General features: G+C 45.4%; 1 long non-coding RNA gene and 1 pseudogene across 4 annotated transcripts in view; one reads left to right on the top strand and one right to left on the bottom strand.

The window, feature by feature from the left end:
- LOC135322046 (uncharacterized) overlaps positions 1-16,526 on the top strand; it is a 209,028-nt gene extending 192,502 nt beyond the window's left edge. For all 4 annotated transcript variants that reach the window (XR_010382332.1, XR_010382334.1, XR_010382331.1 and 1 more), the window contains one exon: positions 16,153-16,526. This is a non-coding gene — a long non-coding RNA (uncharacterized LOC135322046). The remainder of the gene's footprint in view (positions 1-16,152) is intronic.
- On the bottom strand, positions 8,095-8,570 carry LOC105096738 (ubiquitin-ribosomal protein eL40 fusion protein-like; annotated as a pseudogene).
- Positions 16,527-18,880: the final 2,354 nt, after the last annotated feature.

Below are 18,880 nucleotides of genomic sequence, written 5' to 3'. Positions count from 1 at the left end.
TCATATGTATACTACAACTTCTTTATCCAACTATCTGTCGATGGATATTTAGGTTGCTTTTATATCTTGGCTATTGTAAATAGTCCTGCTGTGAACACTGAAGTGCATGTATCTTTTCAAATTGGGGTTTTTGGTTTTTTTGGATATATACCCAGGAGTGGAATTGCTAAGTCATAAGGGAGTTCTATTTTTAGTTTTCTGAGAAACTTCCATACTGGAAAACGTACCTTTACTAGAGGTAGACTTTTCATAAATCCATCTGTGACTGGAATGGCGCTTTCAGAGTGCGAGTGCTTCTCAGGGCAGGAGCAGAAGGCCTGCTTTGGGAGAAGACTTGTTCCTGGAGACAGTTAGTCCCTCTTGCCCCGACCCTCACTGCAGCTTTGGAGGGAGGATGTAAGATGGCTCAGGGGGAAGGTGGCCGGTGGGGAAGGTGGTGGGCTGCTTGCAGGCAAGAGTGTCTGCTCACCTTACACCCACAGGTGGAGAGGAGGGTTGGAAAGTCAGGGTGCAGAGCTGAGTTTTGGGAAGGGTCTGGCTGGGGACCCGCTGCCCAGAATGGGTGAGGTTCTTGTGCCAGACCCTAGCGACCTCAAGAAAGCTTTTTGGAGGAATGTACCATTTCTTCTCTGGCTTTGGGGGGCAGTGTGCATTGACTTAAGTTCAGCATAGGTAGAAGAGGCCAGGTCGCTGCTCCTTGACTGACTCTGGACCACTGATGGCAGGTGTCCTGCTGTCTGGAGCAAGTGACGGACTTAGTCAAACTGAGGAAAAGTCCCGGCTCTACCCTTGTGAGCCACAGAATGTGCCAGCCAGTCTCCACTACCACACGCAGGGTGAGCAGACCTTCCTTTTCCCAGATGGCTTTTCCCAGCAGGTGTAGGAGGCCCCTGCTCCCCAGTCATCAGCAGGGTGGGCACAGAGCTAGTGTTTGCAGGGCCACAGTGGGGGTGCATCTCAGACCTGAGAGCTGATGCGAGCTCCCCTACTTCGCTGTCCTTCAGCAAGACACAAGGACCTGGCCAATCCCCCAGTGTCAGCTCTCCAGGGTCCCCACTCCGTTTGCGGCCTTTGCTTTCTTGGTGATCATTTTTAGCAAGTAGACCCTCCTTTTAATATATTCAGCAGACATCTGACAATTGTGATAACCCTGATGGGTGGTGAGCAGGGCAAATTAGCTAAAAGATGATTGATTTTTTTTATGCGCAATTTTATCTTCAACCTTTCCTAGCGACGTGCTCTCCCTGAGTAATAATTTCTTCTCCCAGGTATTTGCCAGTATCGAGATTGCACATCTATTTACGGTTGCCTGGGAGCCCCATAATTACAATACAGTCCAAGTGCCCATTTTCTTTCCTTGACTACAAATAGGGATCAATCGAATTTTAAATGAGCGCTCCGGGGCTGGCTCTCGATCGTGACCTTTGTAAATGATTAGAGCTCACCACTGTTGCTCTGTCTGCCCAGAAAGAGTGAATGGGCAGAGCTTTCTAACTGGCATTTCATCTGGATGTAGGCCAAAGCTATTCCAGGTGAAAACCAGCCACGAGCTGCTGTTGGAGAAAGGGCTCGTGGACTTTCTCTCCACCCCAAGGACACTTCCGGTGTGTCCCCCACACCCTCTTTCCTTTGCCTAATTCCTGGGTTCTGAGGGTGTCTATGGATGGAGCTGCACTCAGCACCCTTGTGGGCAGAATTCTGAATATCCTCCGAAGCTTTAGACCTGCAGATAAAAATTTCTTGTCAGAAAGAAATTTCTCTCTTCTTCTTTTTTTAATCACTGAGTTTGATCTCCGTGCTAAGCTTTAGTTTGTGAAGCCTGAGAAAGTTCAGTGTAAACAGTTCTTACTGAAAGAAGCTGGGTCCAGGATTTGCATTGAGCTCCCATTTAACACCCTAGTCATCCTCAGGGCTGGGGTTTCTGATTCAGGCTGGAGCCAGCTGCAGTGTGTTTGAGTCTGAGGTCCCTGGCGGTGCTGGAAGGTTTGCTGAAGCCCAGTGGCAGAGGCCTGGGCCTCCTGAATTTCCAGGGTCAGGGGTCAGGAAGGCTGTCTCCCACCCACCTCCCTTTATGGCAATGAAGGGGCCATGGGGAGGGTGAGAATAACTGACTTGTGTAGTCAGGTAAATATAGTATCACGTGCAGACCTACTGGCAAGAGCAAAACCAGCAAAGAAGATGGCTTTCATGAATGAAAATTTAGCTGAAGTGGGCGGAGCAAACAGCCACATCTTCTAACGTGTGTTCCAGGAAACAGCCACGCAGAAGCAATAGATGAAAGGGGGCTACGGGAGAAAGGGCTCCATCGTCAAGGCAGTTTGGGAGGTGCTAGGTCAAACCTTGTGAAACAGGTTTCTTTTCATATAATTTTTTTTTGTTTTTTTCATTAGTGAAAGCTTTTTATTTTTAATGGTACTACTGGAGATTGAACCCAGGACCTCATGCATGCTAAGCATGCGCTCTACCGCTGATCTATACCACCTCCCCTGAAATAGGTTTCTTTACCAGCTTGCACCCTGTATCTCCAAGAGAGGGGCATGATCTCCCCCTGCCATCCCAGCTCGGGCCTCCATCCCTGCTCACCTAGACAAGTGTGACAGTTTCCACCTGGTGCCGTGTCGTTCTTTTGTCCTCCAGAACCTGTTTTCCACACACAGCCAGAGGGGCTTTTTAAAAGACGATTTGGCATGTCACACCCCGACCTAAACCCTCTAATGGTTTCCCACTGCACTCAGAATAGACTTCAGCTGTCATCGTGGCCCCAGGCCTGCCTGCCCTTGCCCTGCCTCTCCTCTTCACCTCTCCTGTTCTAATCTCCTCCTTCCCAAAGGCTTCAGCCAGCCTAGCCTCTTCAGTCCTTGGAACTTCTCAAGCCCTTTCCTGCCTCAGGGCCTTTGCACTTGCTGTTTCCCTGCCTGTAAACTTCTGATGATCTCGATTAGCTTCTCCTTGTCATTCAGGTCGCAGCTCAAAAGCACCTGGTGAAAGGTGCATTTCCCCACCAGCTCTACCCCAGCTTTATATACCACTGACATGTATTATTTTCTTTACAGTCCTCATTGTTCTCTGAAGTTATTTTGTTTATGATCTCTCCTTGCCTGAATGTGAATCTCATTAGGGCAGATTGATGTCTCGGTCTATCCCATTCACAGTGACCCCTTATGTTTGGGACCATGCTTGTTACTTGGAGGAGTCTCTATAAATGCTTGTTGAGTAGCAGAATCAACAGCAGGCACGTGTTTGTTAGAACCTGGTGAGTTACCAGACGGGCACAGGCCACAAGTCCTCGCTGATACGTGCTGTGCACTTAAACCACGTGCAGACCCTGGCCCAGGTAAAAACCTCACCATTTGAATGTGTTCAGTATTTGGAAAATTGCTTAGAACCCAAGGGCTCAAAGCTGGTTTTGAAGTCTCTCCTCACATCCCCAGAACTCAGCAGTGGCTGTGCATGTCAGGTGCACCCCCGCCCCCCCAGTCTCCTGGTCCTGATTACAGATGCCCCCTCCTGCCATTTGTGCTGCGGGCAGAGTCCTTTCTGGGTAACAGGGCTCTGTGGCTCTGTCACCCCACCTCTGTTCCTGTGTCTGGGATTTGGCTCCCCATCCTTCTTCTGGCCCCACCTCTGTAGGCGGGAACTCTCATTTCACTTAAATGGCCCAAGACATTTAGGAAGGTAAGGAGGGAGGGAGAGGGAGCCCTGGTTGAGCAGACTGGGCCCAGAGATCCTGGGCTGACACAGTTTTCCCTGAGCTATTGTGTCACTGAGCCTGGGAATGCCTTCCAGTCTGAGGCTCCCCTGCACCTGATGCACTGTGTCAGCAGGATTGATGGGGGTGGCAACAATGTTGCCAGAGCCCGAGGGTCCCCCACCATGGAGGGGGCCAAAATGATGGCAACCTTCTGGCCAAAGCCTGGTCCCTGCTTGTCAGATACCGTGGCCTCAGAGGGTTGACCTCCCACCTCATCTGAAGGACATAAGCCTGCCTCCTGGGCTCCCACCCGACACTGCACACCTGCCCAGAACCTTGTTCCCATCTCTGCCCTCCCATCCTCTGTCCCACCCCCATGGCCTCCCTGGTACCTTCCTCTTCTAGACTTAGGTAGTCCTCCTTTCCTAATCAGGGATGGCCGGTCTTGTTCATTCTCCTCGTTTCCTGCCGCCCATGGTGGTTCTTCGCTCATCCGTCTCCCTGTCATCTGTCTCTTCAGTCTTGCTTGGTTGACTCCCCTGCAGCAGCCAGAGAGAGTGTGGTGTGTTATGGCCAAAATCAGACTATTCTGTGAGTCTATGGAAGGGAAGATAAATCAGCATAGTAAAGAGTTTCCCTTCCAGTCACACTCCTTAGGAGCACGATTTTCTAATTGTTTACAACTTCCAGACTATAAAACAGGAACGTGGGCAGTGCCAGCGAAATCCGTGAAGCAGCCCCTGTTTGCTTCTGTAATGTGACAGCCATTCCTTTAGCCTGTGAGGAATACTGATGGATGAAAGTGTTGACTGGCCAAAAGCCCTGGCTGGAGAAAGCAGAAGATGTAAAACGTGAATGTCCTTTTACAGCGAAAGGAGCGTCTTTCAGGACAGACACCAATGCCCAGTGCAGGGAAGATGACTTAATTTTCATATTCTTTTTCACCATAAGTTACTACAAGATATTGAATATAGTTCCCTGTGCTATACAGTATAAACTTGCTGTTTATCTATTTTATATGTATCAATTAGTATCTGCAAATCTTGAACTTCCAATTTATCCCTTCCCACCCCCTTCCTCCCTGGTAACCATAAGTTTGTTTTCTATGTCTGTGAGTCTGTTTCTGTTTTGTAAATAAGTTTGTCTTTTTTTTTTTTTTTTTTTTTTAGATTCTACATATAAGTGATATCATATGGTATTCTTCTTTCTCTTTCTGGCTTACTTCACTTAGAATAACAATCTCCATGTCCACCCATGTTGCCGCAAATGGCAACTTTCCTGTATGTTTAGAACCAATTATAATGTTAAAAAAAAGAGAATAGAGGGACACAGTCAACAGGTTAAGTGAAAGAGTGACAGGAGTTTCATTAGAAATTAGAACCTCCACCTATGGACACCCACCCCTTTCCTCCTGTCCCCCTTCTGTCGTGGTAACCCAGGCTACAGAAAGCCAGTCTGCAATCTAGCTCAGTGGTCAGAGTGGGATGTTATAATCTTTATTCAAAGCTCCTGAAACAATATGGCATCTGTCTGGTCAAACAAAAATACAAGAATTTATTTCTCATAGAACACATATGCATTTTCTTTTGCTCCATCGGAGGAAAGGAAATGGATACATATGACTTCACATGCACTTCTGCTCTAGAGCAGCCAGTTTCCCTGAGATGCTATCTGTAAACAGAAGTTACTTGTTGCCATGAATTTCCGCTCTCAAGTTTTTTTTTCCCCCTTTGCCTGTTCCTAGACTTGAGCAAAGCCAGTCTAGCTAAGAAATAAGTGAATTATTTTTAGTTTTTTCATGAACTCTTTCCTTCCTTTGGCCCAAGGCCCACTGGACCATCAAAGGGATTTTAATACTAAGGTTGGGAAAGGAGAAGAGTCTTTGCTGGACCACTTATTTCCATGCTTGCCCCTTCCCAGCTAGAACCCTGGGCACTCTCAGGAGTCTGGAAGCCCTTGCTCTTATTTATTGCGGCTTTACAAGGACCATATTACTTCTCAGACGTCCCCAAGGTACTTCATATTCAGCACCTTTCAACAGAGACCTCTGTAATCTCCTCCTTGGAGAGGGTCACTTGAGCCAGAAGCCCTGAAGTCCTCCTTGACTCCTCCTCCTATTCATCCTTCTCCCTGTCACTTACCCACCCTTTCAAATCTTATTCTCAGTATATTCCAAATGGAAGGTTTATTTTTCCCTAAATAGGCTTGGGGCTGCCAGCCCTAGTCTGAGGGTGGGTGATCTTTGCTCAAGCGTTACATACATAAGAAAAATCTTCCTTGCAAAGCACCAGCCTCTGTTGCCAGCCTCCGCAGCATCCCTTTCTTGGCCCCACCTCGAGGCAAAGTAGTTGTGCAGGGATATGAAAGTGTGACCTCTCCGGAGTCCCTCCTTGGAGTCTGTCCTTTTCTGGAAGACAGATGCAAAGAAACAACAGTGCAGCAGAAAAAAAAAATTAACCCCAGATGAGCAATAATTCAAAATTTGTGCTCATCCCTTCTTTTTCCCTCAGCTCCCCATAATCTAAGCAGTAGAATGGATTTCCCTTCTCTTCTTCTGCCCCTCCTGTCGGGGTGGGAATGACACTGGGGATGGGGACCGAAGTGATCCTCAGTTTGCAAGCAGGATTATCTCTGTTCCTGCCTCTCTCCCTGATAAGATTAACTCCCCTCGTGGCTGAAAAGGAGTCAGGAGACATGAAGGAGAAGCAATATATCCTTAGGGGAGAAATCTCTGGCATCTCTATCTGAAAGAAGAGCTTGCCATCTTTCGAGGAGGATTAGATCTCGCCTGCCACACTTGTCATGCGTGTTTTCAACTGCAGTCTGACCTTCAATTATTGTTATTTTCACTTGAGGTGTTCCAAGTGTTGATGATTTGGTTCCATCCCTTTTTGGGATTTGCGATTAAAACTAGGTCTTCATAAACCTAAATGTAAAATGCAAAACTATAAAACTCTTAGGAGATAACCTGGGAGAAAATCTTCATGCCCCTTGGGCTTGGCAATGGCTTTTTAGATATAGCACCAAAAGCATGATCCATTAAAGAAAGAATTGATAAGTTGGAGTTCATTAAAATTAAAAACTTCTGCTCTGTGAAAGACACTGTTAAGAGAATGAAAAACAAACCAGAAAGTCTTTGCAAAGCATCCATTGCAAACTCCCTATTAGAGCTAAGAGGGAATCTTCCCCTTCTCTAATTGGATGTACCATGGAGATTTTGGTTTGCCCAGTTTCTCTCCATTAGACTACCAGCCTTTTAAAAAAAGACTGGAGTACAGGAACCAGCCTCCCTTCCTTCCTTTTCTCCCTCCTTCCTTCCTTCCTTCTCTCCCTCCTTGCTTCCCATCTTCCTATATTTTGTTATTTTCTCTGGTGACAAACCATAGTACCCAAGCTAAGCTGGGACCAGGCAAGGGCTCAGGTCCAAGACAGGGATGGATGTTGTTGTCTGCCGTGTTCTGGATTTCCTCAAGGGAAACATAGGTTGGCTACTTACTCCATTTTGTTTTATTTTTTAATTGAGAGATGATTTTTTTACTTTGAAAGCCAATGACATTGATCCATTGCCACATTTCTAGATCCAAGGTTGAAAGGACAGCATTTTCAGAGATGACTGTGTAAAGCCTCAGGTATGTGCAAAAGTATTGGGGAAAAAAATATGTGAGGACAGCATCTTAAAGTCTACTTCTGAAGCACTCGGAAAGCATGTTTACAGGCACTGCACAAGTCTTGAGGGATTGCTTCAGGGAAATTGCATCTTAGCAATGACTGAATCTCCATATCCGGGGACAGAGGAACAGATTAAACCTGTGCCTTAGTCAGGTACCCTCGGGGAGGAGGGACAGCTTAATGACTCGGGGACAGCAGCACCGGCAGCATTGCCCTGACCAGCAGAGCTCCCAAATGTATCTCACGCCTCCGCATAGCCTCTGGCAAGAGCCTCTAGTATCATTGCACACATGCAGCAGAGTGACCGTCAGAACCGTCGGGTGTGAATAATGATTGTTTCTCTATCAAAATATCAAACTTTTTATAATTCTGAAGATACTTTTTAACATTTTTATTTTTGAGTAGTATTAGACTTACAGAAAAGTCGTGAAGGTAGGGCAGAGTTCCCATATACCCCACACTCAGTTTTCTGTTATTAACATCCTGCATCAGTATGGTATATGTCACAATTAATAAGCCAATGTTGACACATTATTAACTGAAGTCCATCCTTTATTCAGATTTCCTTATTTTTCACCCAACATCCTTTTTTCTTCCCAGGATCCCACCCAGGACACCATTTTACATTTAGTTGTCATGTCTCCTTAGCCTCCACTTGCCTATGACAGCTTCTCTGACTCTCCTTGTTCATTTGTTTGTTTGTTGTTTCTGCTCCGGTCAATGAAAGGGAAACTTTACTGAGGCCCTAGAGCCATGAGGCTTGCGCAAGCAGCCGCCTTGCGGGCAAAGCAGGAGCCGGTGGAGGGGCCTTGTTTGAGCTTCTTGGGGCGCAGGTTGCTGGTGTGGCCACACTTCTTCTTGCGGCAGTTGACAGCCCAGGGGTGCAGGCGAGTATGATACTTGCGGCAGATCATCTTGTCACAGTTGTATTTCTGGGCAAGCTGGCGGAGGGAAGGCTCAATGAGGCCACCTCACAGACGACGCACTAAGTGCAGGGTGGACTCCTTCTGAAGAATATTGTAGTCTGACAGAGTGCAGCCATCCTCTAGCTGTTTGCCCACAAAAATCAGACGCTGCTGATCAGGTGGGATGCCCTCCTTGTCCTGGATTTTAGCTTTGACATTCTCAGTGGTGTCACTGGGCTCAACCTCGAGGGTGATGGTCTTGCCCGTCAGGGTCTTCACAAAGATCTGCATCTCTGCGTCTGCTGCTCAGCTGCTTTGTTGAAGAGAAAGAGCTGGACTCTCCTTGGTTTGATGATCTTCACAGATTTTAGGTCAGGTAATTTGTAAACTGTCCCTTACCTGGAATTTGATGCTTTCTCTCATGGTTAGACTTAGGTTGTGGGTCTGGGAGAGGAAGCTCACAGAGGTGAAGTGCCTTCTCATCACATCCTGTCACCGTGACCTTGATCACCTGGCAGAGGTACTGTTTGTCAGGTGTCTCCACCGTACGGCTCCTCCCCACCCCGTTTTCCTGCTATACTCTTTGGAAGGAAGTCATGGTGCTTAAGGAGTGGAGGAGTGTGCGCCACCTGCTTAGGGCAGAGTGCATACATAAATTATTGGGAATTCTGCATGGAAAATGTGTCTATTTCACCCCAATTAGTTATTTATTTAACCAATAATTTATTTACATAAGTATGGACTCATGGATATTTTTATTATACGTTGAGTTAAAACCCAATTCTGTGTTAGTTACTTTGTTGATCAAATTATTCCACGGGGAGCTTATTCAGTTGGCTCCTGTGTCTCTGACTTACCTCCATAATTGTGCCTTTATGGACCACTTTCTTACTTTTTAGCACTTTAAGATGCTCCAGGCTCATCCTGTATATCCCAGTCCTAGAATCATCCATTTCTCCAAGGAGCCTTGGTCCCTTTTTATTGGTGTGTGATAACAGAAATCAAGATCTGGGCAATAGATGTGTTCATTGCTACCAGAGTCTCATTGCTTCTAGGGCCTGTCAGATGACAGAGAAAGAAAACGTATGTGTGTGTACTAACCTGTATATACACACATATCTCTAAATAGTTCTATATGTAGCCATATTTATCTGTATTAAGCTAAAAGTAAGTTCATGCCAGTGTCTTCAACCCTAATCTTTTACCACATGGATCATTCGTAGTCTCCTCCCCTTGCTTATGTGCAAACTAACACCCCATCAGTGAGAAACCAGGCTCCAACCATCCACCATCCATTTATTTAATTGTTCAGTTCATAAATAAATAAATAAATAAACATATATGTTTCTACTGGTTTTACAGTTGTTCACCCCTCCCCCTTTGGGAAATACTATATCAACTGGAGTTCAGTACTTACATACAGTTCCTTTTGCCTTTGGTCCTAAGTCTCCACTCATTTCTAAAGTTACTTAGGTCGGCACCTTTCTTCCCCACCCCCTTCAATGAGGTTATTTCATACATTTGTAATACAGTTAAATTCTTTTGTCATCATCTGCATTCCATCATGGGATTCTCCAACCTCCTGAATAATTTTTTTAATTTACACAAATTAAGTTTTGTTCTTTGTGCTTTAAGGTTTTGTGGGTTTGATAGTGTCATGTAGCCATCATTATAGCATCATACAGAATAGTTTCACTGCCCTAAAAAAAAATCTCCTATCCTTCGCCTATTCAAGTATCCTCTCTCCCCAAACCCTCGGCAACCACTGATCTGTTTACTATCTTTATAGTTTTGCCTTTTCTAAAGCATCCTATAAATGGAATCATATGGTATAAAGCCTTTTCAGACTGGTTTCTTTCACTCAGCAATATACATTTAATATTCATATTTTTGCATGGCTAATTCCTTTTTATCACTAAATAGTATTCCACTGAATGGATTTACCACTGTTTATCCTTTCACTCATTGAAGAACATCTTGGTTGCTTCCAGTTTGGGGTAATTATGAATAAATTTACTATAAACATTCATAGACAGACTTCTGTATGGACATAGTTTTCAAATCAGTTGGATAAATACCTAGGCGTATGATTGGATTGCATGGTAAGACTATGTTTCACTTTGTAAGAAGCTGCCAAACTGTCATCCAAAGTGGCTGCCCCATTTTGCATTCCCACCAGCAATATGAGTTCCTGTTGCTTCACATTTTCTCACCAGCAATTGGTACTGTCAGTTTCTTGGATTTTAGCCATTCTAATATGTGTGTAGCAGTATTGCATTGTCATTTTAATTTGCATTTCCCTAATGATAAATGATGTTAAACATCTTTTCATATGCCTATTTGCCATCTGTTTAGCTTCTATAGATAATCTTTACTTTTAAATAATTTCAAACCTACAGAAAAGGAATAAGTACAGTATATACAGTATCAAAAACTTCACTGTTCTTAAATAGTATGAAAATAAGTTGCTGGCTTGATGCCCTGTCACTCCCTAAAACTTGAATGTGTATTTCCTACAAACAAAGACATTCTCCTAAATAACCATACTACATAGCTGAAATTGGGAAATTAACACTGATCCATTACTAATACCTACTCCTCAGACCTCATTCGTTTTCCCCAGTTGTTTCAGTGACATTCCTTATAGCAGAAGGATTGAGTCCAGACTCATGTGATTCATTTATTTGTCACGTCTCCTAGCCTCCTTCAGTCTGGAACTATTCCCCAGTCTTTCCTTGACTTTCATGACCTTGATCATTTTGAAGGTTACAGACCAGTGATTTTGTAACTGTCCCTCAGTCTGGTTTGACTGATGTCCCCTCATGTTTAGATCCAGGTTTTGTACTTTGGTCAGGAAGGTCAGGGAAGGGTTGCTCTGCTCCTCTGGTTGTGTCTTATCAAGTGGCACTTAATTTCAATTCGTCCCCCTGCTGCTACTGCTAACTTGATTAAGGTGTATCTGTATCTGCCATGCTTCTTTACTACAATTTTTTAAACCTTTGTAATTAATAAATATTTTGTTGGTAAGTGCTTTGAAACTGAATGAAAATCTTGTTCCTCATTGAACTTCCTGCTACTACTTCTAGCATCTACCGATGATTCGTGGATGAATTAATTACTCTCTTGGCTGTGAGATGATGCTTTTCTCACTCCATAGTTCCTTATACATTTGGCATTCTGCCATAAGGAAGCATTCTACTATCCTCCCCATCTATTCATGTGTATCGGTGTAGACGCATGGATTCAGTGGATCATAATTGCCCCAGATATAGCCAGTGGGAGCGCCCTCTGTGTCTGTTTGACAAGTCTGTCTCATTCTTTGGGCACTTTCTTATTTTCCAGCAGAACAAGCTGTTCCAGGCTCATTTGTACTCTCCTTGCCCTGCCCTTTTAGTGGAGAATGATCCATTGAAAACCATGAAAACCATGAATTTGCACTGATAATTCCAATCGTCATCTAATCCTAAAGACTTCTATGTTCGTTTGGTAGGGCTGCCATAACAAAATACCACAGGGTGCCTTAAACAACAGATATTTAATTTCTCACAGTCTTGCAGTATGGAAGATGAATAGATATGTGATAAAGCACGTATAGTAAATACTAATTGTGGAATATGCATGGATGTTCACTGTACAATTCTTTAAATTTTTCTGTATATTTGAAAATTTTTACAATAGACTATTGGTAAGGGAGGAAAGAATAGGAACCACTGTGAATAATAGAAAAAGTGCTAGCTAGCATTTATCATGTATTACAGTGGGCTGGGCCTTGTGCCAAGCACTTTTATAATCATCTCATTTAACTTTCTCAACAGCCCCGTATTATTATTTTCTGGCGCTATTATTTTATAGCTAAGAAATCTGAGGCTGAGAGAGTTAAGTCCCTTATCTACGGTAAAAATGCTCGTAAACAGAGGCAGGGCTCCAATTCAGGTAGGTGTGATTCCATAACTGATGCTCTGAACTCCCTCAGATCTAGAACTCCAGCATTCCTGTCCACCTTCCATCTATTTCTTTGATAAAAAGAGAAAAGTTGAAACCCAATAAATGGCTTCGAGCGACTCCTTGAGTTTTACACTTCTCCAGTATGGGATTGTATTTTTTATAGAAGGAAAAAATAAACTTCTTATTTAAGTTCTCTTCCTTCAGGGATGGGATCGTCTCCCTCCCAGCAATCTTGCCAGTTGTGCCTTCTTTTCCACGTGCTAAGAAAACAATGAGTTGTCATGTTTACTGGCTCCGTGTGTTCTTGCTGTGCTCTGAAGGTAGCGCAGGCTCTTTTTATGCATGAGAACACTGTGAGACCCAGAGACTTTAAAGAAGTTGACCAAGGTCACACAGAATTAGGAGACAGGACAGATCTCGCTCTCGTGTCTCCTGATGCCGAGTTTGGGGTTTTGGACCTGAGTTTCTCTTAACAAGTCTCCAAGCTGATTTCTGTCTAAACCGAGCCTGGCAATAAACCATCACTTGCTCTGAAAGCCCCGTGGTTACTGTGGGTATTTTCCAGACAGTCGTACTTCCGGATCAGCACTCCTCGCCTGGCATAATTCCCGAAGAGCTTCCGAGCGGCGAGCTGGGATTTGAGCCAGTCGTCGACAAGCGGTCTTGATCACCTGCGCTCCTTCCCCAAAAGGGCTATTTTCTTTCCAGGTTTCCGTTTTCACAGAAGGCCTGTAAAACGTCCGGATGTCCCATCCTATGCTGCACTGTGACCCTAGAAGAGCCTTGGCAGATACCTGGGGGTGCCGATCTTCCCCAGAAGGAAAGGGCCCCCGTTCTGCAAAGATGAGGCCCTGGGAGGCAGTGCTCTCTCGCCGCGCAGCAGGGCCGCTGCCTGGGCAAGGGCCAGCCTCCCTCGTGCCCTGACACTCCCGGGGCGGAGCTGGAGGCCCCGCGTGAGCCGGCTGACCAGATGGTCTCAAACCCCGGAGACCCTGGCGGGCACTGGCAGCCCCCAGACCCGCCCGTATTCAGCCGGGCCTTCCTTATGGGCCTTGGGCGAGACCTGGGTCCCGCCGCCACACGGCTCGGCACTGGCACCCCATTTGGAGGCTGCGGCCCACGGAGGTGGAGTAACTGGGCCGAGGCCGTCCAGCCCCACCCTGGGCCCGGAGGCGCGGCGCTCGCAGCCCATGCGGGGCAGGCGGGGCTGGGGTCCCGCCGGAGCACCCCCGGAGCCGCCGTCCGAGGTTCCCGTCTCCGCCTGGGGTCGCCTGAGCACTGCGGCTCCAGAAGGCTGCTCGGAACGATTGGGGGAAGGGGGAAGAAGCAGCTGCGCCGCGACTGCTTGCGGCCGGAGCCCGAGGCGGGGGTCGGTTTCTTGGCAACGGGGCCCCTGCTCGTGTCGGACCCTACCCCTCCCGGTCGGTCTCCCCTCCCCCATTGAAGCTCCGCGGAGTCAGAGCCCGGGGACCGGAGGCGGAGCCCAGGTGGCCGGTGGTGGGGCCGGGGGGCGCGACCGGCGTGGGAGGGGGTGACCTCGGGGTTGCCCAGCTGCGGACCGACGTTTCCCTGACTGCGGTGGGGCTGCGCGGCGGGGAACCCGGAGGGCCCGGCGGGGCGCAGTGGGTGGGTGGGTGGGTGGGGCAACAAGTCTGTTTCCGCCCGGGCTCCGCCCGCTCCAGCAGAAACGAGTCTTTCCGGTGGGGCTGCCCAGCCGGGTCCACCCCGCCCAGCCTCCCGGAACCCGCCCGGAGACGTGCACGACCCCGCCCCGGCCGAGGGCGAGACCGGGCCGGAGGGTGGAGACGCTGGAGAGGCGAGAGAGCCGGGATCGTGGGTTCCAGGACTGCGAGTTCCGGGCTCCCTCTTAATGATCCGGTGGGTCCCCAGGGGGACCCTGACAGAGGGTTTTGGAAGAGCTTCCTGGGTAATTCTGCTAATCGAGGCTCCAGTCTTAGCTTATTATTACCTTACAGCTGGGGAAACTGAGGCATAGACAGTCCCAAAGCTGCACCATGAGTTAGCAAATCACAAGGAAGCCAAGTGAAAGCCTACGAGGAGTCTACCCGACAGAGGCCGGGATTTTCCCCAGGGCGTGAGTCCTGAGGGTCTGGGGTAGACAAGAAGGTCCAGGGACTCTGGAAGGCCTGGGTACCCGCTGCCACAAGAGCTTCTCGGAGCTGACCGAACTGGATCACCGCGAGGGTCCCCAGCCTTACGAAATTAATGAGGAAGATGCCTTTCTCTCCTCAGCCGAGGAGCAGAGACTCCATTTAACCTCCACAGACATCAGGACAGGGACCATTTTCCCTCCCAGCCTGGCGCCAGCATGAACCCGAGGGCATGTCAACAAGGAGCCAGGAACGGGAGGCGAAGCATCCTTCATTTCCTCTGCGGCAGTGGAACAAGTGAGGTCTCTGATTGCCAGAGTCTGGCTTTTCAAAATCGCAGCATGCTGAGACCCAAAGCCGGGGTACCCTGCAGGTTTCTTTTATCTGCTCAACCTTGAGTCAGACTCGCAATCAGCATTTGATCAAGAAACTTGGTCAGTTTCTCAAAATGCAAAATCAATCCCCGATTTTACTTTTCTACTTGGCATTTCCTTGGGATATTCTTGGTTCTGGGAATGAAAGATTATAAACTATTGTCTTAAATTCTGTTCTGATTAGCATCCTTTCTCAATTCAGAATTTCCCTGGAGCCAGATCTTTGCAGCTTCAGGATTATGACTTTTTAAAAACATAATTTTGATGAATTTTTATCTGTTCCCTAAATTAGAAACTCCCTTAATTACAGGAGAAAACATTTTCAAAGAGAAAGGGTAGACCATTAGAGCAAGCCCTAGAGCAACGCTTCTAAAGAAAATCTCAGGGCAGGCAGGTCCTCTGAACCAAGCGAGATGGTCTTTTCTGCAGCTGTCAGGCCCACCGTCTTTCAGTTAACTCTTGACTAAAAAATAAGGAGTAAATGAAGATTTGCTTAAAGTTGTTCATCCTCCTGCAGAGGATTATAACTTGAGAGAAAGCATAGTTTTGGTTAAATTGTTTTAAAATTGGGCTTGGGTGGCCAGATGGTAGCAGAGGGGAAATTACACTTTATTAAAGAATTTCCAGCTAATAAATAAAGAGTGATGGAACATCACCATTTTGTATCCTTATGGGAATGAATGGATCTAGGCATGATCAGCTATGGCTACTAACATCATGAAAAGGGAGAACCCACGTGATGTGGTAATGGAAAAACTCAGCACCAACTGTGAAGTCATTTTGACCCTCCTACCCCCTGCCCCACCACATGAATCAAACCTGCATCCAATCAAGATCTGATCTGGATCAACAACGCTATGAGAACATCATCAAAACGGTCCATATACTGTGAAACTACAAATGACCCAGTTCTCCAATAAGCTATTGCAAGGAAAACAGTCACATTTAGATTCTAAATCAAATAATTGGTTTTTTAAAAAAGTGATGGGGAGAGGGTATAGCTCAAGTGGTAGAGTGCATGCTTAGCATACACAAGGTCCTAGGTTCAATCCCCAGTACATCCTCTAAAAATAAATAAATAAGTAAACCTAATTACCACCCCCCTCAAAAAGTGACATTCACAGGACACTTGTAAATTTGAACACTGATGGTGTATTTGATATTTTAAAAGTATTATTACATTATTTCAGAATGATATTATACTTATTTTTTAAAGTATTTAAAATATTTTAACATATTTTTCATGTATTTTGGAAATACGTGCTGAAATATTTACAGATGAAATGGTATGATATCTGGAGTTATTTTGAAATCGTTTTATGTAGAAGTAAGAAAAATGGGTGAAGGCATAGATGGAAAGAGGGTTGCACATTAGTAATGAGTATATGGTGGTTCATTATACTATTCTCTTTATTTTGTATTATGTTTGAATTTTTTTTATCTTTTACTTTTTGCAGGGTATTCTCAACCTTGGGAACTGGCATTGAAGCCTGACTAAATTGTCTGGGATGGAAGTCAGGATGACCAGCCCGTGTCTCTGCTCTATGACTTTGCATTTGTCAATTTCCACTTGTCCATTCAAGAAACATTATGGAGGACCTTCTATCTGCTTGAGTGTCTGAAATTATGGAGCTCACACTTTAGATTAGAAAATGACAAAGAGGGAAGCCACCAAGTGGAACTGTGGAAGGCTCTGCAGAAGAATTGATGTTTGATGTAAGTCCTTACAGATGAAAAGATGTCAGTTCCTGTTCTGTAAGATGAGATGGTCAGACTAGATCTACAAGGACGACCCATTTAATCCTAATAGATTCTGTGGTTATAACCTGCCCATCACCGACTTTTTCTTCTCCGTGTGTCCCTCCAGGGGGTTAACAGACCTGTATCGACTTCCTGTTATCATCTTTTATTCTGTTACTTGAAGCAATCCACCTTGAGCTGTTGTCTTGGGTCTCCCAGTTGTGTTGAGAGGCCAAAGCATTATCATGTTAGCCCGTCTATAACCTTCTTAGGGAATGGTATCTTGGGCTCCAAGATTTATTTCCATCCATCTAGTTCCCAAGGCATTTCACTTAGTCAACTTAGCTGTACATTTGATAGTAGTTATGCCCAGCCTTGGTGATAAGGCCTGTTTGCTCATCAGAATATGAGTGCCTGTAGCCAGTCCCCTCAGCCTTCCCACCTGCTCTATCTTCCCTCTTTTCTTATAGGACATGCAATTCAGCATACAGCATGCAGCCTGGCCTTTGGGTTACCCAGTTCATCCTGATACTCTGCTGATACAGGTTGAACTTCGTACTTTAATGACCTTTCCACTCATGTGACATGAGCCATCTGTTGGGGCAAAGCTTAAAGCAGCAGTTGTCATTTGACAGGTAGTTGGCAGTATCACATCTCTCCTGTGTTATAGAAAGTTGTCTTCTGTTTTCATCTTCTCAGCTTTTATGGATGTTTGTACTTTAAAAGAACAATTTCTGAAACTTTTAGAGAAGTGAGATAAGACTCTAAATTTGTTTGCTGTATGTTCGTTGAATGAGTTTGCCTAGGCTATGATACTGAGATACATTGTCTTCTTTTTTAGGGGGAGGGGTGCTGGGTAATTAGGTTTATTTATTTATTTATTTAGTGGAGGTACTGGGGATTGAACCCAGGACCCCGTGTGTGCTAAGCACGCGCTCTACCACTGAGCTATGCCCTCCCCCGTTGTCTTCATAGGGACCTGGCAGCATCTGGCAGCATGATCCAGAGCCTGGCAGAGGGCTGGGAATGCTAGCAGCTCCTCTAATTCTTACTGCTATAAACCAAAGGTATACTTCACTGTGGGAAAAGTATTGGGAAATTAGCTGTGATATATCGTATGTTTCCAGTGACTGCTCAAAAGCTTCTTATACTAATTTAGTTAGAATAATTTCCCTTAATAGAAAACTATAATTTTCTACTTTTTCCAATCAGTTGAACCAATTTGTACTTTTTTTTTTAGCCACCCATATGGAATGTATTACACCAAAGCTTTTACCCTAAACCTTAATTTTTGTGCTAACCATCATTATAGCTGAGGAATTATGCTAAAGGAATAGTTGAGACCTCTACTTCTGGCTCTGGAACACCAGCCTGGATCAAACCAAACCTCCCACCTCAAGCAAGAAGAACAACTGTATAATTTTAAAAACCTGTCTGACAGTGAGAACTTGAGAGGGCAAGATGCTGGAGAGAACAGAAAAATAGAAAGGTGAGCCTGACCTCTGACTCCATTTTAGTCAGCTTGGGTTATAAAATAAAATACCGTAGACTGGGTGGCTTAAGCAGCAGACATTTATTTCTCACAGTTATGGAGGCTAGAAGTCCAAGAGCAAGGTGTTGGCAGATTTGGTTGTTGGTGAAGGCCCTCTTCCTGGCTGGCAGATGGCCAGCTTCTCTCTGTGTCCTCAAATGGCAGAGAGAGGAAACTCTTGTGTCCCTTCCTCATCTTATAAGAGCACTAATCCAAAATCATGTTGGCTTCACCCTGGTGACCCCATCTGAACCTAATTACCTTCCCAAGGCTTCACTTCCTTATACCATCACATTGGGGGTTAGGGATTCAGTATATGAACTATGAGTGGTGAGGCATGAATACTTAGTACATAACAACATTATTATTCCCCTCAAGGCATTTACCCCTAAGAGCAGTGACTTAAAGCCCAAGAAGCTGAGCAAAGCTTTGGCAATCTCAGAGAGTCCACGGTAATATCCTAGGCTCTTGGTGAGGACCTCTGAAAGGTTATACCAGTAGTAAGGGCAAATCCAAAAAGGATCAACTCTCACAAAGGAACAGCTTTGACTCAAACCAGACTAAGATGGTCTGACTCTGTACTAACTGTGTTATGAAAGCAAAAGAAAATCTCTGGAGAAAGGTAGCATCATCCACAGTACTGCATGGGTTCTATAATTTTTCATATACAGCATGTGGCACATGATCAAAATTTACTAAGCATACCAGGAGACAAGACCAAATCACTGTAAACCAAGAGAAGAAATAGATAATAGATATTGATTCATAGGAAATCCAGTTATTGGAGTTATCAGATATAGACAGATATAGATAGACTAACCTCTGACTGAGACATTCAAGGAGATAAAAGGCAAAATGGAAGATTCCAACAGAGAATAGAAATATATTTAAAAAAAAAAGAATCAATGGAAATT

The sequence above is a fragment of the Camelus dromedarius genome, chromosome 9, assembly GCF_036321535.1.
Source record: "Camelus dromedarius isolate mCamDro1 chromosome 9, mCamDro1.pat, whole genome shotgun sequence".
In the NCBI taxonomy this organism is placed as follows: Eukaryota; Metazoa; Chordata; class Mammalia; order Artiodactyla; family Camelidae; genus Camelus; species Camelus dromedarius.
This window is presented reverse-complemented; position numbering and strand designations above follow the sequence as displayed.